This window comes from Pinus tabuliformis, chromosome 6 (assembly GCF_031772625.1).
Source record: "Pinus tabuliformis cultivar Carrire ecotype Pingquan chromosome 6, CPIR1, whole genome shotgun sequence".
NCBI classification, from domain to species: domain Eukaryota; kingdom Viridiplantae; phylum Streptophyta; class Pinopsida; order Pinales; family Pinaceae; genus Pinus; species Pinus tabuliformis.
Window position 1 is genome coordinate 1942100356 of NC_142292.1, and position 24625 is coordinate 1942124980.

Below are 24625 nucleotides of genomic sequence, written 5' to 3' on the forward strand. Positions count from 1 at the left end.
TGGGTCAATGCTACCAATTCACTTTAGTGTCACCGACATGTTCAAGAGAAGTCATCCAGTCAAAATCCATCTTTTGCAATATCATAAACCTTCATTTTCATGACCACCATTCCTAAACCTTGTGTCGTCAGTCAAATTTCATCTTTAAAATCACTACACTCATTTCATGTTGTTGATGTGGGATACATCAAGGACCTACTATGATGAGTCGCTTCTTGTCAACATTAGCTCATTATCCAAGAAATTGACTTAGAAACACCCATTCAGTACCTTGAGGCTTGCATGCATCAATGGTAGGTTTCTTGCTTTCGGCGATAGGCAAACATCAATGGCCTTCGACCAGAAGACTTTGTATGGTGTTAGACATCAAATCATCCATTCACACCATGCAGAATGTACTGCAGTACCTTGAGGATCATTATCATTATCGGTGATCTCTCTCACATCTGTTAACAACTTACATCATTGGTTGGTAATCAGATGGTGTCTTCCCATGTTCAACTTCAGATCATATATTCACATGGTTAGACTCATATCTGAGTGAATCATTGAATGAAATTGAAGACTCCAGATCTAGTTTCATCCATCCGGGTTACAATATCAAGAGTACTAAATCATATGTACAATGGCTTTACATTGATAGTCATTCTGATCATGAGTCTATATCTATAGATGACTGTTTATGTACATGTAATGAAAGTTTATAAAATGAGCATGAGTATGCCTTCCCTTAGCAATTCATGTAAAAACAAATATCATGATATATGTATTGTAATTGATGCAGGTAATCTTCCACTTCGATACATCCTCATCACATCGTAAAGCATTTCATTCGACATTGGAATTTTTCCGAATTCATTCTTTATGGGGAAGCTATTATAGATCCATTTGGGCACATCAAATCCAAACATCCAGATTAGTGTTTTAGGGCCCATCAAACACTAAATTCAGTTATTTCATGCCCTAAACAAGTCACCCTTTTGAATGCATCCTTCCCAGATAGTTTCATGACTTGAAGACATCCAGAAATTTCCTCTAGAGGGACCAGCACAGGTAAGCCCTTTATGAAGGTGTGCTGCATAGCAGTTAAGTCCATGCCAGGGTGCTCTGTAGAGCACTTAGGCTTCCTTTCACCTAAGCTAGGCGAGAATGAGAAAAATTCACATAGGGTTTGGGGAATATTCGTATCTTTTGGAGTCATCTAGAAGTTTCCCTGTCTTATCAACTCCTATGAGCTCGAAAATGCATAAGGAATGAGTTAAGGAGCATCCTATACTCTCATCCCTTCCTCCATGGAACTAATTCTAAGTATGGAAGGCCATTCAATGTCACCATTAATGACAAAGATCTTCCTATAAATTTACCACTCATCTAAGTGATCAAGGGTTGGATTATGTTGGATTTTAAGGAGATAATGCTGCTATGAGAGACTTGACTTTGGAGCAAACGATGTGATGCCACAAGATTTTCTTGCTTTTGATGTGATGTGGATGGGATCCAAGCTGAAGGAATGACTTTGAATAAGACACTGATGGTTGTAAGTCCTTCTTTTATCTAATAAAGTGTTTGAACCTTTTTCCATATGTTGTGTTCTTTCATAATGCTTATATGTATGAATTGCTTCTAATTCCTTTCATTTATATTCAATGGATCATATGCTTTGATCGGTTTTCATCTTATGTTGTGTTTACAGGGTACTTCTCAAGTAGATTAAGTACGGGAAGGAGTGACGAAATCGATACAAGGGAGACGAGAGGAAAGTAGAACTACAGGTAGGCCTTCTATCCCCTCTTCTTATCTATTATTTATAGGAAATGCTCAAAACACTTTAAACTGTTGTTCTAAGCACAGCTACTTGTCTAGTGAATTAGTGTTTATCCGTAGATGCTAAATTCTCCAAAATAGTGGTAGACTTCCTAGTTGCCATAATTTTGCTTTCAACTTTTCTTGCCACCTGAATGCCTTCTCCAATGAATCAAGCTCCCAAAGGCGAACCTAATGTTGAATGTGATATTTTAAACACCCTTTGAAGACATAAATATTATGCTGCTCTGGAGTATTGGTTACCCTAATATTCAATTTTTGGAAGTCTTCAATGTGCTCTGTCATTAAACCCTTTTGTTTGAGATTTATCAATTGGTTAAAGAAGGTGTTTTTTTTTGTATGTTCATAATGTGCTATAATTTCCTCTATAGAAATTTACCAGGTGACAAGTGGTTTATGAGAAAAAATCCATTTATACCATACAAAATAATTTGGTTCTAAATATAAATATGCTATAATTACATTTTATAAGTGTTTCACGTCTTGTAGATCAAAATATTGCTCCATCTGTAGTATCCATGTTACAGGATTCTTGCTATCAAACCTCCTCATATATATCTTTGGAATGCGGTGTTTTTTAAATCCCACATTTGAGTCTCTAAAATCATAATTCATATTCCTTTTGTCCTCATCACGATTTTCATGGATTACCTTGTCACCACCGGCAAGACTTTCTTATAACAACTTTGTAAAACATTCCTTCAAACCTTCCATGTATGATTTCAAACGATCCATATTAGCTTCCATTCCATTCTTCAAAAAATCCATATCTTCTTTTAAACCATCCATGTAATCTTTGGTTTCTCTTTGTGAGAGCAAAATTTGTTGCACTTGGTCCTGTAATTTTGATATAGCATGCTGCAATTCTTCCTCTTCATGCATCATATTAGAGCTTTATGAGAGCTTAGTGGCCGTAGAATTATTTTGTTTTGGAGGTATTTTAGAACCAAATACTTATATATATGTTTCAATATTCCATTTGAATCACTTCAAACTGATTTTTCAAGAAAGACTTATAACAAAATTTAAAAAGTACGCACCCTTTTCTTGTTTTTTTGGAACTCGATACTGAAATTGTTGTATATATGTAATCTCGAATTCCCAAGGATTGAAATTAGTTCGTCTATTAGCCCTATGAATATTATTTCCATTGCCACAAGCTAGAACAATATGGGATTCATTAATATATAGTTATGTCATATCTCCCACGATGACCTGATTATGGACTAGTGTAGTAGAGCGGACTTGTACGGGATGCCATGTGTCATGGTTTCAACATTCAGCCCTGAAATTTCTAAAGAAGAAACTAAAATATGTTTGATTTCAGTCACTTTTTACATAATTCAATTTTGATTCCTGAAATAAAAGTTACGACGATTGTCCCTAGGTTACTTGTTTGAAACTAAATTTTGGAGCATGAAAAAGCCATAACTTCTTCAGACCATATCTTAGACAATATAGAGAAACAAGATCTGAAATTTTAGAACAGAGTTCACCAAGATGGTAGCTCCATGTGGGTGAAATGTCATGTTCTGATGCTTTGTAAAAGAAAATTTATACTAAAAATTAGAAGATGACTTGTTTGAAGTAGTGAAACCCTAGAATCCAAATCGCTGATAGCAAATGCTATGCAACCAACTCACAAATAGATATATAAATGACTTAAAAATTATCCTCTTTGTTGGAATAATGTAGAAATGATATGTCCAAATAGAGTTGATAAGTTATTTTCTCATAGTTAGTGTTTAAGTCTATCTGTTATCAGTTGTGTCTTCATAGTCTATGTTGTGAGTTGGTGATCCGAATTATTTGGATCTTGATTTTCGTAGAGGTTGTCTATGTGTGCCTATATAATGTACTGGTTGTCCAAGTAGTTTAATCAATGATATTTGATTTCATTATTTTCCATCTCTCTATATTTCTAATATGGTATCAGAGCCAGAGAGGAAGATCTAGTGAGGCTTCATATCTGAGAGCAAGAGAGCCTAGATCTCTGAGGGTTGTGAAAATATGGTTTTGAGATCCTGTTGTTACGGTGTTTCTACCAAATTTTTTATGTTATTTGGTTGAGGAATATTGTTGAAAAATATTTTTTGCAGTCATTGGGCTTGTATGTAACTACAGTCTTTGTAAGTGAGAATCCCCTGGAAGTATATAGCTACCGCAAGCATCATAATTATAGGTAGTCTATTGGTTGGAGTCGCAGTGTGTAATTCATCGTGTTGGAGGGTGTGGATTACAATTTAATTAAAATTGAATATTTTATTCACCATTATTCATGCCATGGTGCTGCCTAAGTTGAAAGGTATGATTTGATTTTTTAAATCAATCCAAGCCATAAGTTTGAGGTTAATTTCTCATGGAGGAGTAAATTGGAGTAATAAGGAGCCCTGTCAAAGACGTGAATTCTTATCATGTATTTACTTATTTCAATTTGTTTTATTTTTTGTTTTGAGAGAAAATTGTGGATGAGGTATGGAGGCATAAGGAGTTAAAAATTTGGTGAAAAAAAATTATGGTGAAAATTTTGTTTTTATCTATTGGTGAAAATTATTTTTATAGTTATTTTTGGTGAAGAGAGTTAAAAAGGTGTTGGGTTTTTTTTGTTTGGGTGAAAGAATTTATTTGAAAGTTTTTTTTTTGGGAGTGTAAATTGTGTTGGGTGAAAAGGAGAAATAAGGAGTATTTTTTGGCTTTGTTTTTTATTTGAAGCAAGATAGAGTCTTGTTTTTTTAGATCCTGTGCATTTGGTTTTGGATTTGGTGAATTTGGATGTAGATATGGTGAATTTGGGTGTAGATCTGGTGAATTTGGGTGTAGATCTGGTGGACTTGGGTGCATTTTTTTTATTGGGGACAAACATTTTGTCATTATGTCAAATCTTTTGGCTGAAACTTATTTGAAGGAGTCCACTAGGCTTGATGGAGGAAACTATGCAAATTGGAAATTCAAGGTATTAAGAGTTTTAGAGGGAAATAATTTGTGGCCCATAGTGAGTGGGGCAGAGCCCAAACCCACTGCTATTGCAACTATTCCATATTGCGAAAAAAGGGAAACAAAAGAAAAGGTGTTGCTACGAATGTCAGTTAAGTACAACATCAATCCTCATATTAGGGATTGTAAAACATCTAAAGGAACACCAGATGTTCTCAAAATCGTGTATGAGACATCTAATACCAGATGGATTTTTTTCTTGAAGACCAAGATTTTGTCAATTAAAATGGAGGCCAATGAAAGTATAAGAAATTTCATTTCCCGTGTTAAATAGCTAAGTGATAAGTTAGGAGAGATTGGTGAAAAGGTATCCAACACCGACTTGGTCACTATCACATTAAATGGCTTAGTGCAAGATTGTCAAAATTTTTGTTTCAAGTCTTTCAGCTAGAGAGAATCCTCCTACTTTTGATGAATTGACAAATATTTTTCTACAAGAGGAAGAGAGAATGAAGAACTTCAATTTGGGCTCAAACAATTCATATTTGGCATTGGTAGTCAAGGGTAAGAAACCATACAAAGGCAAGCCATGGGACAAAAGCAAAGGAGGAATGTTTCAAGCAAAGCAAAAAGGTATGGCACAATCTAAATTTCCAGTTCATGATAAGAGAAATGGTGATTTTTATTATTGTGGCAAACCTAGACATCATGCTAAAGATTTTTATAAAAGAGAAAATAAATCAAATAAAAAAAATGGTTTAAGGTCTTCTTGTTATGAAGAATAATCATGCTGAATGTGAAGCATGTGCACTTGGCAAGCAACATAGATTGAAATTTCCTATACATGAAGTAAAAAGGCAAAGATAAATACTTGAATTAGTTCATATTGATGTATGTGGACCTATGCAAACTAGATCTCTTGGAGGAACATTGTACTTCCTTATTTTTGTTGATGATAGATCTAGATACACTTGGGTCTATTTCATAAGAAATAAAAGTGATGTTTTTGAGTATTTTAAGGAATTCAAAAACATGGTGGAAAAAAAAATTGGGAAATATATCAAAATTCTCAGATCTGATCAGGGAGGGAATCCAAGTCAAGAGATTTTAATAAATATTGCAAAAGTCATGGGATTCTACAACAATTTATAGTGCCTCATACACCTAAGCAAAATGGAGTTGCTGAGAGGAAAAATAGAACACTACTGGAATGTGCATAGAGCATGCTTCAAGGTAAAAATATCTCTAATGGTTTTTGGGTTGAAGCCATTAATATTGTTGTTTATTTGAAAAATAAACCAAAAGTTTAAATCTGAAAACACCTTTTGAAACATTTTATGGATATAAAGCAAAAGTGAATCATTTAAGAGATCTTGGATGCAAGGCATTTGCACATATTCCAAAATATGAAAGAAGAAAAATTGATGCAAAATCAATTAAGTGAATGTCCATTGGTTATTGTGATGATCAAAAGGCATACAAGTTGTTTCATCCTAATTCACATAGATTGCTTGCAGGTAGGGATTTGGTGTTTCATGAGAATGTAGATGAAGGTGATAAAATGAATAACATAGGTGTATGACATGATATTGATGATTATGTCAAAATAGAAGCAAGTTTTGAACAGGAACAAGAACAGGTATAACAACATGTACAGGAAAAGGTACAGGTTCAAGAGAAGGAAGCATCTAGCTATCATGATACTCCAAGAAGAGAACAAGAGTCTCCACAAAGCAGAAAGAAAGACGAAAGAAGTAAGACTCTAAGGAGGGCATCACGTCAAATTCAGCCACCTATAAGGTATAAAGATTATGCATTGATGTCTCATGTAGTGAATGTTGTAGAACCTTCACATTATGGAGAAGCTAAAGAATATAAAGAATGGAGAGATGCAATGAATTAATAAAATAGCTCCATAATGAAGAATGACACATGGGAATTAACAAAATTGCCCAAAGATAAAGTTCCCATAGGATGCAAATGGTTGTTCAAACCAAAGTTTAATTTTGATGGTAGTATTGATAAGTATAAAGCTAGATTGGTTGCAAAATTTTATTCACAAAAAGAAGTCATTGTTTATGAAGACACTTTTGCACTTGTAGATAAACTAGATACAACTAGAATCATAATTTCATTAGCTACAAAAAAAGGAAGGAAAATGCATCAGTTAGATGTCAAATCTGCTTTCTTGAATGGTGAGTTAAAAGAAGAAGTTTATTTGGTTCAACCTAGGGGGTTTGTAAAGAAGGGACCTGAATATCCTATTTGCAGGTTAAAGAAAGCTTTTTATGGTTTGAAATAAGCACCAAGATCTTGGTATGTGAAAATTGACTCATTATTTTATGAAAAAGGTTTTGTGAGAAGAAAAAGTGATCCTAACTTGTACATCAAGAGAGATGAAGATGGGAACGTTGCCTTGATATATTTTTATGTTGATGATATTATCATAATAGGTGGTGCACTCAGAATGATTAAAGAAATTAAAATTCAGTTCTCACAAGTATTTGAAATGAAGGATCATAGTGAATTGAATTACTGTTTGGGTCTTGTGATTTGGAGGGAATTTCATAAGACAATCATCACACAAAGCAAATATGAGAAGACAATCCTTGAAATATTTCATATTTTTGAATGCAAACCAGTGCCTACTCCTTTAGAACAGAATGGAAAGTTGTATAGTGATGATGGATCTAAAGAAGTGAATGGAACTTTTTATCGTTAATTGGTGAGAAGTTTGATCTACCTCACAACTACCAGGCTAGATATAGCATATTTTGTGAGCATCCTTAGTAAATTTATAGCTAATCCCTGTGAAATCCATTGGAAAGAAGCAAATAAAGCCCTTCGATATCTGAAGGGAACACTTTATTTTGGTATTTTGTATACTGATGAATCTGATGTTGAGGTGGCAGGTTTTTCTGGTTCAGATTGGGCTGGAAATCCTGATGATAGAAAGTCAACCTCTAGATATGCATTCAATTTAGGATCGAGGGTCATATCATGGAGGAGTAAGAAACAACCAATTGTTTCTTTGTCATCCATAGAAGCAAAATAGAAAGCCTTGACCAATGCAACTTATGAAGCTATTTGGTGAAGGAGGATTCTTGAAGATGTTGGATAAAAACAAAGAGGACCAACAAGCATCAAATGTGACAACCAAAGTTCCATGAAGCTAGAAAATAATTCCATTTATCATGCCAGAAATAAAAATATTGAAGTCCAACATCATTTTATAAGGGAAAAGATACAATCAAATGAGATTCGTTTAGTCTATTATAATACAATTGAGAATGTAGCAGAAAACTTTAACAAGCCTCTTGGAAAGATGAAGTTTGAAATATGTAGACAACAACTAGGCATTGTTGAAAATCCATTTCTCCATTAAGGGGGGATGTTGGAATAATGTAGAAATGATATGTCTAGATAGATTTGATGAGTTGTGTTCTTATAGTTAGTGTTTGAGTCTATCTGTCATGAGTTGTGTCTTCGTAGTTTGTGTTGTGAGTTGGTGATCTGAATTATTTGGATCTAGATTGTCCTAGAGGTTGTCTATGTGTTCTTATATAATGTACTAGTTGTTCAAGCAGTTTGATCAATGAGATTTGATTCCATTCTTGTGCATCTCTCTGTTTTTCTAATAATCTTCAAGGGGGAAAACTCCTTTACATTACATAAATGAAAAATTCTTGGATGATAAAAATGGAAAGGCCTCCTTTGTATATAGAGGAGTCTAAGGGATCACAATATGATTAGATCCTACATAATAATAATAATGTAAGGGCACAACAATAACAATAGTGGGAATCTATGGGGCATAAAACTAACAATATGGGGGCTACAAGGGCACAACAATAACAATATGGATGATACAATAACAATAACAATAAGGGGGCTACACTAGTATTATAGGGACTAACAGATTTGGTGAACGGTAGGGAGAAACTATAAAATTAAGAATGCTTATGGTCTAATTTGGTACACGAGGAAATAAGGCAAAATATCAAAGATGAGACTTCATCGAAGGTCAAGGATGAAGAGAATCATTCCTTGGATGGAAAGAAAAATAAAGGGAAAGGTAATAAATCCCAATCCAAAGAAGAATCTAATGAAGGGAGGAAGAAGAAAGACTTGTCGAGAATCAAGTGATTTCACTGTGATGAATTCGGTCACTATGCCATGAAGTGCCCACACAAGAATACTAGAAATAAGACCTCAAGAGGAGAAGAAAGTGAAGCTTTAGCTTCATAGTTCAAGCTTGACTTTACTCTCATTTCATGAATGCAAAACACAGTGGTGGGGAGTGTGTGGTACATGGACAGTAGTGCCTCATTTCATATGACAAGGAATAACAATTTTTTTAGTGATACAGAAGAGAAGGATCTCTAGATACACATCGATATGGGAGATTATGTAAGGTACAACATGACAGGGATTGCTATATTGACCTTTCAGAGGGAGTCGAACTCCCCTCTCAGACTTAAGGATGTGATGTTTCTTCTAGGTCTAAAGAAGAAACTTGTCTCCATTACAGTTTTGGAATACCATAGTTACGATGTGATATTTAGAAAAGGAAATGAATTCCTGAGATACATAACGATGAGAAAGGTGAAGAAGATCGGGGTCCATGTGAAGAACCTCTAAAATCTAGATTTGGAGGATTGTGTTGGATTGCTCACAATCATAGAGAAGATGCAGAGTCATGGTTTTAGTTAACTTTGGTATAGAGTACTTGGGCATTTTGATAATGGCGCTTTGAAGATCATGCAACAAATAACCATGGGCCTCCCCAAAGGAGAACTAGAGTAGCATGAAACATGCAAAGAGTGTACCTTGGGGAATTACAGAAAATACACTCTCCATGATCAGGATAGTAGAGCACATGTAGTCCTTGAAAGGATCCATTCTAATGTTAGTTGAACTTACTCAACAGCCTCCACTTCTAGGCATAAATATTTTTTCATATTTATTGATGAATTCTGACGGAAGTGCTGGATCTTCTTCATGCAAAAGAAGGATGATACTTTCTACAAGTTTTTGGAATTCAAGGAACTTGTTGAGAAATAAAAATGGGAAACAGGGTGAAGGCCCTTAGGAGAAATAATGGATGTGTACGTGTCGAATGATTTGAAAAAATTATGTGGAAAAGAAGTCATTCGACAATAGTTGGTAGAACCCCACAACCCACAGCAGAACAGGGTGGCTGAGAGGAAGAACCGCAACATTTTGGGAGCATCACAAGCGATTTTGCATGACCAAAGAATACCTTTTCACTTGTGGATTGAAGCATGTAACGCAACGGTCTACTTGAAAAATAGGATTCCTCATCAGATTCTTAGCATGATTACACCAAAGGAGTCTTTCTCGAGGAGGAAGCCAAATGTGTCACACTTCAGTATTTTTGGAGCCTATGTTTACTGCCATGTCTTCAAAGAATAAAGGAAGAAGCTAGAGACGACAACAAAATTGGAGGTATTCATCGATTACACAAAAATTCTCCATAACTACCAAGTGTACTTTCCATCCCTCAAGATGATATTTGTGCAAGGGACATAAAATGTGATGAAGACAAAGCCATGTGGTGCTCTCTTGACAGGGAGCTTCAAATTCCACCAGAGGAGGAACTTTTATCTCCAAAATAGGAGCTACAGGATGTTGTGGAGAAGCCACGAGTTGAGAAGAAGATAGAGTAGATAACCACTCGAGCATAACCATCCAGAGAAAGTAGGAAAAGGACTAGCTAAGTTGAGATACTTATGCAAGATGCAAGGGAGAATGTGGGTTCTCCTTAAAATTAGCATAGGCATAAAAGCTCACTAGATTAGTACACTATTTACATGGATCTAATGACTGAGCTTGTAGAGATTGAGCCATCCACTTTTGAGGAAGCAGTAGAGAAACTAGTATGGGTTGATGCAATGGTGGAGTATGAATCCATTGTAAAGAACAGTGTTTGGGAAGTGGTCCCAAGACCAGTAGACAAACTAGTTGTGGGTTTCAGATGGATCTTCAAGGTGATACATGCAACAGACGGAACCACAAAAAAATACAAGGCCATATTTGTGGCCAAGGGGTTCTCTTAGGTTGATTGGATTGACTATGACGATACCTTTTCTCCTATAGAAAGGTACTCATCCATTATATCAATCCTTTCTTTGGTTGCAAATATGGGGTGAAGATCCACTAGATGGATGTGAAATAACATTTCCCAATGGACTTATTCAGGAGAAGGTATATATCGAGCAACCAAAAGGCTTCGATACTTTTGATCGAGAGTCTCATGTGTGAATATTCAAGGAAGCATTGTATGGTATCAAGGAAGGACCCCGTACTTGGTACACTAGGATTGATATCTATCTCATCGGTATGGGCTTCACCAAAAGTGAAGTAGATGAAAACATCTATCATATTTTGGTAGAAGGTAAAATGTTGATTATTGTCTTATATGTTGATCACTTGATTTTGCTGGTGATGATAGGTTGATCAAATATTGCAAGGAAGACCTTGCAAGAGAGTTTGAGATGAAGGACATGGGCCTCATGCACTGCTTCCTTGGATTGGAAATATGTGAACGTGATGAGGAATTATTTGTCTCTTAGGGAAAGTATGCCAGTGAGATACTTTAGAAGTTACGCATGGATGGGTGAAAACCCATGGAGACTCCTCTAACAACCAACTAGAGGAAAGAGGATGTCACTTCAAGTGATGAAGTGGATGCTATTGTTTACCAGAAATTGGTGGGTTCACTCATGTATCTTGTGAACACTCGACCAAACATGTGCTTTGTATCCAACCAACTGAGCCAACCTATGGTTAGGCTAACCAAATGTTTTTGGAGGGAATCTAATAATGTTCTATGGTACCTCAAAGGCACGACCTAGTTTGGACTTTGTTATAAATGGATAGAGGAAGTGAAGTGTGTGGCTTTACAGATGCAGATTGGGAAGGAAGTCCATTAGAACCGAAGATTACATCAAGTCAAATTTTTAGTGTTGGGTCCGCAACATTTTCTTGGTATAGTATGAAGAAAAATATATGTGCCACTCAGCTCAGTAAAAGTAGAATACATGGCTGAAAATCAAGAAACATGTGAAGCAATCCAGATGAGAAAGATACTTGTTGGTTTATTTTGTTAGATGATGGATCCAACTGTAATTTATTGTGATAATTAGAGTTGCATCAAACTCTCTATTTTTTTTTTTTCACTATCGATCCAAGCATATTGATATTTGGTATCACCATCTACAATAATGTGTGTAGAGGTGGATAATGTTGTTGCAGTACATTATGACAGAGGAACAAGATGCCGATATTTTGATGAAGGCCTTGTTAAGCGGGGAGTTTAAGTTTCAGAGGTTTAGGATAGGGGTGGTTGATAATCCCTTTCTTGTTGAGAGGGAGTGTTGAAAATGCAACAAGAAATTCTCAAGTTGACTTTGCGTTGGTAAAACTAGAGAAAATTCAAATTTCTATTTCAGGAGAAATATTGGAGGTAGTTAACTAAGGTGAAATGACACTCGTCACTTAGTTAACTCAATTAATTCGAGTTGGGGAAGCTTGAGTTCAGTTCAATATGTTTGATTTCTAATTTGTAGAAATATGTTTTAGTTAATCTGAGTTATTTTCAGTTAAACTAGTTCTAATTGTCAGAAGAACTAATGGAGGTTAATATGTGGAAGTGGAACTTCAACCAAACTTAGTGATCAACCAACTAACTGATAAATTAGCCCAAAATAATTGTTGCATGGAGAGAATTCAAGTTACCCAGTTGAGATGGGGATTACAAGGTAGTGTACTCTCAGTTGTAGCATATTCCCATGTGTACAGGTGGTGTATGTAGTCAGAGGAATGACCTAGAGGAATTGTGTAATTCAATAGTGAGAAATTCATAAATAGTAGGGGCCAATTTCTTTGAGGAACAATGCAAAGAAATAGGAGCTTGGAGGGATTGAAAATTTTCTAAGTGTTGACCATAGTCAGGAATTTAGGGAAATGGATAGACTATACACTTTCAGGGTGTGCTCAAGCTTGAGCAAGCACATGCATTTCATCTCTATTCTCTAATTAATGCAATACATATAGAAAGGGATTTTGAGTTGTTTCTTTCCCCTAGATAAATATCTATTCATGTGTGATGTTTCCTTTTGCATGTTTATGGTTTGTGTTCTAGATGGTGAATTGGCTTCCACAAATCAGTAGAGTATCTTCAAGTCTCATGATTTAATAAATTTCATCCGCAATTTTGAATCTACACATTAATTTCTACACATCACGATGTGGAAGATAAATGAACCGATAGTAGTCATGGAATAAAATTAGCTCATCCTGAGAAAGAGGATATAGTATAATGGGCATGGATGACTTCAAATTTTATTGATATTTTTAACCCCAAAACTCAATAGGAAAATTAGGAAAAACACATTGACATTGTTTTGTCACTGCTACGACACCCTCCATAATTTTCACTACATTTCAAATTTTGGAGCCTACATCATCGCCATATCAAGTGTCGTCTCATTTTTCAAGTGTCATTTCATGTTTCTTTGTATGTCATAATTTTTCTTCAATCATCTCAAGTTTCATCACATTGATTAGAACATCTCTAGGTACATCTAATGGTCGCAACACCTTTGTGTTTTAAAATGACAATTTTGGTTTGCAGTTGTACACACTTCACTCTTTATACTTGGGGAACATGTAGAAAGTGGCATTTTTTTAGGTACCTATAATACTAGTGTAGCCGCTTATTGTTATTGTTAGTGTAGACCCCTTATTGTTATTGTTGTGCCCATGTAGTCCCCATATTGTTATTATTGTGCCCCATAGAAGACCACTATTGTTATTATTGCGCACTTACATTATTATTGTTATGTAGGCTCTGAATATATTGTGACCCCTTAGACTCCTATATATAGAAAGGAGGTTTTTTCATTTGAATCATCAAGAATTTTTCATTTATGTAATTTAAAGGAGGTTTCCCACTCAGAGAGGATAATTTTTAAGTCATTGATCTATTTATTTTTGAGCTAGTTTCATAATATTTCGTATTAGAGATTTGGATTCTAGGGTTTTATTGCTTTGATATAACATTTTTTCTATGAAGCGTCATAATCGAAAATCACAACCACATGGAGCCAAAATCTTGTTTAACTTCATGTACGAATTTCAGATCTTGTATCATTATAGCTTTGGATATATGATCCAAGCAAACTAGGGATTTTGCAAACTATGGAATTTCATCTCAAACAAATGACCTAGGGAAAATTATCATAACTTTATCTATGAGCATCATATTTTAATTTCGTCAAAAGTGACAGAAATAGGATGGAATATAGTTTTTTGGGTATCATTTTTAGGGAAAAAGGTTGAAACAGTGACATGTGGAACTCTATAAAAGTTCTCTCTAGTGAACTAGTCTATAATCAGGTCATCGTGGGATATTGGGCATAACTCTTTCTTTAATAATCCAATATTGGTATGAATTATTCAATTTGAAAGAAGACTCGGAGGGCTACTACAGGACGAAATTTTAGATCTTGGAGATTCACAATTACATACATATAATAGATGCAATATCTAGCTCCTAAAATGCAAGAAAAATGTGTGTATTTTTTAAATTTTGCATAACTTTTGTTTGAAAAATCAATTTGAAGTGATTCAAAGGGAATAATGAAGCATAAGTACCATTGTTTTACTTCAAAATGCCACAAAAAGGAAAAATGGGCACACCTGGCAAGAAACTATAAATCTCTTCTATGACACATGATGGAGAGAAAGAAATGCAACATGATATATCAAAATTACGAGACAAGTGAAACAAATTCTGCCCTCGCAAAGAGTAACCAAAAATAAAATGGAAGCTAATATGGATGGTTTGAGGAATGGTTTCAAAATATACATGGAATATCTAAAGAATGGTTTAAAAGCGGACATGGAAGGTTTGAAGGAAGGTTTGACAATTTTTCTACAAGAAATGTTTCCTAATGGCGAAAAGGCATTAGATGAAATTCATGATGAGAACAAAAGAAATGTTAATAATGATTTCATAGAATCTAATATTGGATTGAAGACCCACCATATTCCAAATATCAATATGAAGAATTTTTATGGAAATGATCTAGTAACATGGATACTACAGATGGAGCAATATTTTGATCTTCATAATGTGCAACACACACAAAAGGTAGACATTGCAACTTTATATTTAGAACCTAGTCAGTTTGTATGGTATCGATGACTTTGTTCTTGCAAACCACTTTTCACTTGGTCAATTTTTACAGAGGAAATGATAGCACATTATGACGATACAAAGAGAAACACCTTCGTTACCTAATTAATAAATCTGAAACAAAAGGGTTCAATGGCAAAGCACATTGAGGACTTCCAACAATTGAATATAAGGGTAAATGATATTCCAGAGTAGCATATGATTGATTTCTTCATAGGTACTTTAAAGGATAACATCAAACATGAGGTTTTCCTTTGGGAACCTGATTCATTGAAGAAGGCATTTAGGTTGGCAAGAAGGAAGCCTACCACTCACAACTATAAAGATGGAATCTTTTTGCTCCTAGCCTTCCACAACCTACAAGGTTGAAACCAAAAAAATTGGAAGAAAAAAGAGAAAAATAATTTGTTATAGTTGTGATAAAAAATACACTAAAGGTCATAAGTGTTCTGAGAAGAAATTAATTTACATAGATTGTGAAGAGGAGGAACAAAAGGAACAAGAAACTTAAAAATAAGACGATATGCACTAGGAACCAACCCTAGAGAAACAAGAAATGAATCCAACCATATCTTGTAATGAATTAGTAGGAATTACCACTCCTCAAACTATCAATATAGAAGGACATAAAAAGAAGAAAAAGGTAATAGTGTTGATTGATTCGGGCAGTACCCATAACTTTATTCATTATAAGACAGTTGATTCCTATATCCAACACGAGAGTGGCAAGTGATGGCTGAAAAATGGAGGAAATATAAATTGATCTGGAAAGTTCCATAATATAAAGTTGACCATGGGGGAATATGTATTTAATAATCCAATTCTTTCCATTCAAATGGGTGGTGTTGATGTTGTACTAGGAGTCCAATGGTTACATTCTTTGGGTACGATAGATTTTGATTTTCACAAAATTCTCTTGAAATGTTTTCGGGAAGGAAACGAAGTTGAATAAATGGGTATCACAGGGAAACCAAGAAATATAATTAGCTATAATGGCATGAGAAATCTTCTAAATAAAGACAAATGTGGTGTAATTGAAAAATTATGCTCACTAGAGGTTCAAAAATCGAAATCATCTATTTCTCCCGATCTCCAAAAAGTCTTGGAAAATCATTCCAAGGTATTTGAGACTCCCAAAGGCCTCCCACCTATTCATGATCATGATCATGCTATTCATTTGATTCTAGGAAGTGTTCCCCCAAATATCAGGCCTTGCAAATATCCTATGCCCAAAAGAGTGAAATTTAAGGTATGGTTGGAGAAATTTTAGAGGTTGGTATAATTTAACCTAGTCAAAGTTCTCCCTTTGATCTAGTAGTATTGGTGCACAAGGAGGATGGATCATGGCACATGTGTTCGTATTATAGGGAGACAAACAAGGTCACTATTAAATATAAATTTACCATTCTTATCATTGATGAATTATTGGATGAATTAGATCGAGCAATTTACTTCACCAAGTTGGATGTTCATTCAGGATATCATCAAATTAGAATGAAGACTAAAGACATTTCAAAAATAGCATTTAGAACTCATGAGGTTCATTATGATTTTTTGGTCATGCCTTTCGGCCTTTCCAATGCACCTTCTAAATTTCAAGGTTTGGTGAATTCCATTTTCAAACCCTTAGAAAATTTGTGTTATTGTTTTTTTATGATATATCAATCTACAACAAGTCTTGGAAGGATCATGTTCAACATGCTGAGAGGGTGCTCAAACTATTGGAGGAGAAACAATTATATGCAAAAACCTCCAATGTTTCTTTAGAGTATAGGAGGTGGATATATGTCAAATTGAATCTCATGAGGGTGTTAAGGTACACCCTAAGAAAATTAAATCCATTAAGGAATAGAAAATACCCACAACCATAAAGCATCTATGAGGATTTCTTGGGTTGATAGGGTATTATTGTAATTTTGTTAAGAATTGTGGGAGAATAGTAGCACCTTTAACAACATTATTGAAGAAAGATGCATTTTCTTGGAATCTAGAAGAAACTATGGCCTTTGAACATCTTAAGGAGGCAATGTGCCAGGAATCGGTCTTAGCTATGCTAGACTTCACAAAAACCTTTATTGTGCAATGTGTTGCCTCAGGAAATGGAATTGGTGTTGTTTCAATGCAAGAGGGAAGACCCGTTTCTTTTGAAATTCATCCAATCAAAGGAAAGTATTTACAAAAACCTATTTATGATAAGGAAATGTTGGCAATACTACCTGCACTATAGCAATGTCGAGCTAACCTAATGGGAAGACACTTCAAGGTAAAAATAGATCATGATATTCTTAAATAGTTTTTGGAACAAAGATTATCTTCAGAAGAGCAACAAAAATTGGTCACAAAGATGTTAGGTTATGATTTTGAAATCATCCACAAAAAAGAGAAGAAAAATGTTGTTGCAGATGCACTCTCAAGAAAGGATGAGGATGTGGAATCATTTCTTTGCGCCATTTCTATTATCCACCTAGATTGGATAACCAAAACAAGGGATGCATGGAAGAATAACGAAGATGTGTGGACACCCATTCAAAAGTTGCATCAAGATCCCAATACATATGATACATTTAGCTAGAAAAATGATTCATTATGGTACAAATATCACTTATATCTTTGTAAGAATTCCAAAATCAAACAAAACATTCTTTTGGAATTGCACATCTCTCCCTTAGGAGGGAACTCGGGAGTTTTTAAAACATACCATAGGGTTAAGAAGGAATTTTTTTGGGATGGCCTTAAATTTGATATTCAAGTTTTTTTTCGCAGAATGTTTTGTTTGCCAACAAAATAAAGTTGAGATAATTAAGACTCGGGTCTGCTACAACATGTATCCATTCCAAGTCAAAGTTGGGAGGAAACTTCAATGGATTTTTTCACAGGTTTACCCAAGTTTCAAGGAAAGAGTGTCATCACTGTGGTAGTTTTTAGAATTACCTAGTATGAATAATCTGTGCATTACCTCATCTATTTAAATCTAGTACAATTGTTATTGCATTTATGGAAAGAATTCAAAAGCTACATGGAAACCGAAAGATTATTGTAATTAACAAAGATCCCATTTTCACTAGAAAATTTTGGAGGGAATTGTTTTATTGTTTGGGTACTCAATTAGCTCATGGCTCACCTTATCATCCTCAATCTGATGGGAAAACTAAGAGATTGAACAAATGTTCGAAAGGATATATTGTTTCTTTGCATCTGATTAAAAAACACAATTGGTCAAGTTGTTACCTCTAGTTGAATGGTGGTATAGCACTTCCATCCAAATTACAACAAAAATGACCCAATTTATGGCACTTTATGGATATCATCCACCATCCATCACTTCATCTTTAAGAGAAATTCTAAGGTTCAAGCAGTGGAAGATCACATCGAGCAACAAAAACAAGTTCTCCAACTCTTAAAGGATAACCTCAGTTTGTCACATAATCGAATGAAACAACAAGCATATCAACATCGCAACAAAACAAATTTTGATGTAGGTGATTGGGTATTTCTATGGCTACAACCATATAAACAAATGTCCCGCAAGCAAGCTAAGAAGGATAATAAACTATCAACAAATTACTATGATCCTTACAAGGTGTTGAAAAAGATTGGTACTATGGCGTACAAATTGGAGCTTCTAGCATCTTCTTGAGTGCACCCAGTTTTCCATGTTTCATGCTTAAAGAAGGTTATAGCTAACCAGCTCCCATTTCAAACAATATTTCTAGAACTTGACGAGGAAGCAAAAATCATATTGGAACATGAAGCAGTTAAGGAAACAAGAACTTAACAACTACAAAATTGATCAATTTCATATTATCTCATCAAGTGGAAGAACATACCTGCTGAAGATTCCAAGTGGGAGGATGATACTTTTATACAGGAGCATCCATAACTGCTCAAGCGTTGAGGACAAGACTTTTCTGAAGGAGAAGGGCATGTTAGGTCCCTATAATACTAGTGTAGCCCCTTATTGTTATTGTTAGTGTACCCCCCTGACTTTTATTGTTGTTCCCATCTAGTCCCTATATTGTTATTATTGTGCCCCATAGAAGCCCACTATTGTTATTATTGTGCCCTTAAATTATTATTGTTATGTAGGCTCTGAATATATTGTGAACCCTTAGAATCCTATATATAGAAAGGAGGTTTTTTCATTTGGATCATCCAATAATTATTCATTTATGTAATTTAAAGGATGTTTTCCCCTTCAAGAGGATAATTTTTAAATTGTTGATGTATCTATTTGTGAGCTATGGTGTCCACCAGTGCAAGGAGTTGCTTTTCCTCCTATAACGTGGCAAGGCATTGCATTGTAGAAATGGTGCGCATTGTCACCCTAACCTCATCGTACTACTGCTGGAGTTCGCAGATCTCTGTATTCAAAATCTGCACAGTGGGATCTTCCTACAGGGTCGTCACCACTTCCATGGCTTGTTTGAAATGCAGTTAATGACTGTGTCATCCACAATAGTTATCCCTTCCTTGAAAATAGCTTCGCATTGTTCCCTAACTTCTAGTGGAGTCAAAGGTTGTGACTTAAGCTCCAGTTTTGTGATTTTCATATTAATCTTGAACTGAACTCTGGCCACCTTTGCCTTAGCATCATGTATGCCTGCATAAATTTTCTTGATCTTGGCCTCGAGGAGTGCCTCCTCAGGTATGTGCAACTCCCGCACTGTCTCGCATGCCTCTGCCACCACAGCTACCAGCTAGGAACTCTATGCCTGTATCGTTTCCTCTACCTTTAGGGCCTCTATCTTCTCAACGAACATTTGCTCATTGTTCACCCAATATTCACTTATTAAGTTGAGAGTGTGCTTCTGCATCACATGAAGTTATTCGTTGGGGATCATTATGATATTGAGGCCGATGCTATTCAGAGTGCTCACAATGACCTTTTCATCGACTGATTCCACACTCAAGGACCCTTTCGGTAGCGTGAATGTCCTGAGGTCGACTGACCTGAAATGTTTTGCAGCTTGACTTGTCCCTAGTGCCAGGCTCGTCTGTGCAACACCGACCTGACTTGCTTCCACCTCTATCCTGCTGGTCTGGATCTACAGTTCACACAGATCCTTCTGAATAGTACCTAATGACTACAATTGTTGTTGTTCAAATTGTTGTAATAGTTCAGTAGTGGTGTCGCACACTTTGTTCTCGATCTCGTCAAGGTTTCCCTTTGTCAGCATAATGGGATCCAGTAGTGGTTTAGTCACCTTTGACTTCTTCCAAGGCCCATCTATCTATTGTTCCCTTTACCTCTTGACCTAGAATGGTGTGCTCTATCCTTCATCACTGCCACCGCCCTGCACTGACTGCTCTTCTTCCTTGGTCTCGGTGAAGGGGATTTACCACTTCGCTCAAAGTCATGTTGCTCTTGTTCATATTGCTACTTTGTAGCGCACTCTTTTTCTAATTGGGCCTTCTCCTTGGCCTCCTTCCTTCGCTGCGTGGCCAACTTCTAGACCACTTGTTTCGCTGCCTCCCTCTTCTTCTTCTCCGTGGAACTCCCCCTCCTTTGCTGGTACCTGTAGCTAGGTTAGTTAGAGAGTGCCAATATGCTAGCCACCACTTGATGACTTCCTGAATCACATCCTCCATGGCAAGATATGCCATATCGAACCACTTCTGCTCTGGATCTTTTTGCACCTTCATATACACTCAGTGGAAGTTTGCCTTGAAATTTGTGTACTCTAACAGCTGCTCATAGAAGGTTGGGGACAACCATCACCACTATTTGATGGCCATGTCAATGCTTGACTCCATCAAAACCTAGAAATTTTTTGTCTCAGTGACCTACGCGGGGTCATTCATAGCCCAAAGGGAGGCAAATTGTGTAGCCTCTGGCAAACCTACCCCCAATGGGGGGAACTGACTATCCTCTTGTAGTTCCCAAGTAACCGGCACAATATAGAGTAGCAACCATGCATAGTGGAGGGTCTTGCTCTCATCTTGAGCCTTGCAATAATTCCCAACGAAATTGCTATATATATAGTGCGATGAGTTAAACTACAAGACCTCCATGCATTATGCAGCTAACGAGATCAGAGGCATCGGAACCTCATCCACACAGTACTTCCTCATGACCTTACTAGCTAGTAATTGTGTCGCAATTTAAACCGCGGGGTTGTTGATGGATGTTATGGAATACCCGTACAGCTTCTTGATAAGCTCAAATTTTGCCTTCATCTTCTCTACCAAGTTGTGCTCTCTTGTTTTTCTGCCAAACTCCTTAGCCGGATTCAAGCCTTCTTGTGGCAAGATTGTGATTCTGTGGATGAGCATGTCTGTGCTGGGGATAGGCACACCAAGCCATAAACACCCATCATGCACCAAAGTCAGTAGTTGCTTTATACATATGATATTGATGTTGAAGCAGTGATACTGGGGAACCCATAGTAGATTCAACAACCCCGATTGACTTATTCTGTGAATCCAATCAAATCGCTCCAACGCAGTGACACCAGATTCTTTGTAAAACACCCATTTCATGTAATTCTCCATCGCAAGGTGGGGGAACCTCTCATGGTTAGCCAAGTCCTAGTCCTCCGTATTTAAAAGGGGAACCCTCGCCAAGCATGAACCTTCAAAGGTTATATTTTCTGGCAACAAGTGCTTGTGAATGCCAAATTTCACCACATTTGGGTCCTTGGTGACCTTCACCTTTCGTTTTCGCAGAGGTATATGCTCTGGCAACTTGGAGATGGGCTCAATGCCCTCAATGTCTATGTCTTTAGTGCCCTCTTTAGCCTCCAAATCTACAACCTTCTCAGGGTGCTTGTCCTTCTTCTGTGCCTGGGTAGTAGAGTGCTTCCTATGCGACTCATGAACTGGCATTGGCCTATTATACTTGTCTTTCTTCAGCTTACGGGTCTCATGCAATGGTGTATGCTTCAGCCTAGGTGACCTCAATGTTGTAGGAATAGGAGCCGAAGCCTCCATACTCACAAATTCTGGAGTCGCTCCTTTGAAGGCAATAGTTCCTTTGGTGCTTGCAGTCTCTCCTGGTCCTAACATAATGCTGCGAATAAATTGCTGGGTTTCATCGGGTAGATTGTCAAACACAGAGCTTGTGACCAAATCCTCAAAAAACTTGTGATTCATAAGCGACAGACAACACAACACAAAAATTCTAAGGATGAAAAGTGTTCTCTGCTGGATGACCACATGTAATTTATAGGAGATTTTGAATTCAAATTTTACCATTCCCCCCAAAATCCATCCATTAATGCTGAATTGGTGGCATATCTCCAAATATTTCAGCCTTAAATGCCACCCCCCCCGCTCCTCTTAACTATCTCCTGGCTGTCAAATCATGAACAGTGACCCTAATGGTCATTTTCTGGCTTTGCTGCACGGTATCTCCCCCCATAGCACAGCTCCCTTCATACGATCTTTGATATAGTGACATCACCATTTTCTACACAGCTCCTCTGTCACGTAGCTCCCAAAATCATGCAATGTAGTTTATAGTCTTGCGCTCCCTTGCAACTACCTGGAGCACTAAGTCTGTGCTACCGTCATGTATTCATTGAGTTGGCTCTCTTACATATGGCTTCAACTAGCTCCCATTCACTTTTCCGGGGGAAAGGTTCTCCGTTCAGCATTGTGAGCTAAACCACACCCCCATCCGTGATGTCTTTGATTACATATGGTGCCAACCAGTGCATCTGAAACTTTCTTGGAAATTTAGAAAATTTACTATCATATAATAAAACCAATTCATTTACCTTGAATGTGTGCAGCGCTATGTGTCGATCATGTCATGCCTTTTCATGTTCCTTTTGTACTTGCTAATGAAATCCAGCCAAGAATCTATCATCTTCGAGTTCCATCAACTACGCAAGCCATTCTTTCAAGGCTCTGCAGTCCACCATCCTTGTGAAGGCTACTATGCGTAGACTAGGCATGATATATTCCATAGGCATCACAACTTCTACGCCATAGTGTTATCGGGAAATCTAGTGTCTATTCAGAGCTGCTAGTACCACTAAGACAGGTAGCTATCTTAGTAACAAACAGATTAAAGTCACTTGTTTTTCCTTCACGAGAGAGAGATGAGAAAGAAACAGAGAGTACCAACCTCCGTCTTCTACTTGGCTCCTTGCTTGTTTCCTTTCCCCTTTGACAGAATCTCACCACTGCTTCCTTACTTGCCCTGCTTCAAAGAACACCTGTAGATTCACAGTAGCATAATACCATCAAAGCATAGAGATATTTCACTATAAACAATATAGGATCAGATATATATTGACCATACAAATGCATATATCAACACAATATTCAAGGAAACAAAAGAATATGGAGGAAAACTCAAATAGCTTTATTAGTAAAAGTAGTAGAAGAGAGAATTACAACCACTTCGTCTAACCCAGTTCCATCCTCCCAGCATGAAATCCCTCTTCACCTCATACAAAGCAAGATCACCCAACATTGTCTTCAAATAGAAACCAATAGCACTTCCTTGCAAATTACAAAATTCCAGCCTTTGGATCTCTTGGATGAGGGATCCATATTTAGATGTTTACAGGAGAGTGAGTCAGCTTCTCGGATTTTGATTAGTGCCATTTCACTAATAGTTATTGGTTCCACATGGAGATTTTAGGTACCTTACTCATCCCTGGGCGAACTCAGAGAGGCAAGTGTCAAATGAGCAGTTTCTAGAAGATTCTCTGGGTTTCCACCTAGCAAACTGCTTGTGCTATTTGTCTTCTCTCGCTCATTGCACCGTATAGAAGGGCTTTCCAGTATGCATCGCACTTTTTGCATGTGACAGATGAGATGCATCGCACCTTTAACACTGGGAAGTCTGTATGGTCCTGCTTTGACCAGTTATGAGTATTTTTTCATCGAGAACTTTTGGGAGATGATGTAATTAGCTGACCTTGCTCCTTTGGGGTATCAAACAACACTTTTAGGGACTTATAAGCCCTTGGTTTATGGGCATGTATGATTGGTTGCAGTGCCCAAATATGTCTATAATAGTTGCCCTCTAAAGCATGAGGTCATAAATCCTTTTGATGTCGGGTGAAATGCTTTACAATGAGGATCCGAGGTTTTTCGAACTGGAAGGTGACCTGTAATAAGATACAGTACAATACATTATCTTCATAATATTTTTCATGATCTAGCTGAGGCAGGCATTCCCATGCTCAGCTTTGATAAATTCATTTTTATGTACATAGGACAAACAACTGTCTGTGTGCAGACTGATGATTCTGGTAGAGCCATCACCCCTTAGTTTGGATGATTCTCTGCACAGCAATGATGTACATTTGATGTCTTTATTCTCCTGAATATATCACAGCCTGGATGTATGAAACTAGATCTAGGGTCTTCAAAACTCATTCAGTTTTCACTCGAAGTACAAGTTGATCCATGTGAATAGATGTTCTAATGTAAAACATGGAAAGACATCGCCTGATTACCAACCAATGATGTAAGCTATTAACAGGCGTGAGAGGAATCGCCGATGATGATGATGACCCTCAAGGTACTGCAGTATAATTCACCTGGTGTGAATACATGAGTTGATGTCGAACACCACGCAAAGTCTTTCGGTCTAAGGCCATTAATGTAAACCTGTCGTCGAAAGTGAGAAACTTGCCATTGAGGCATGCAAGCTTCAAAGTACTGAAAGGGTTGTTCCTAGGT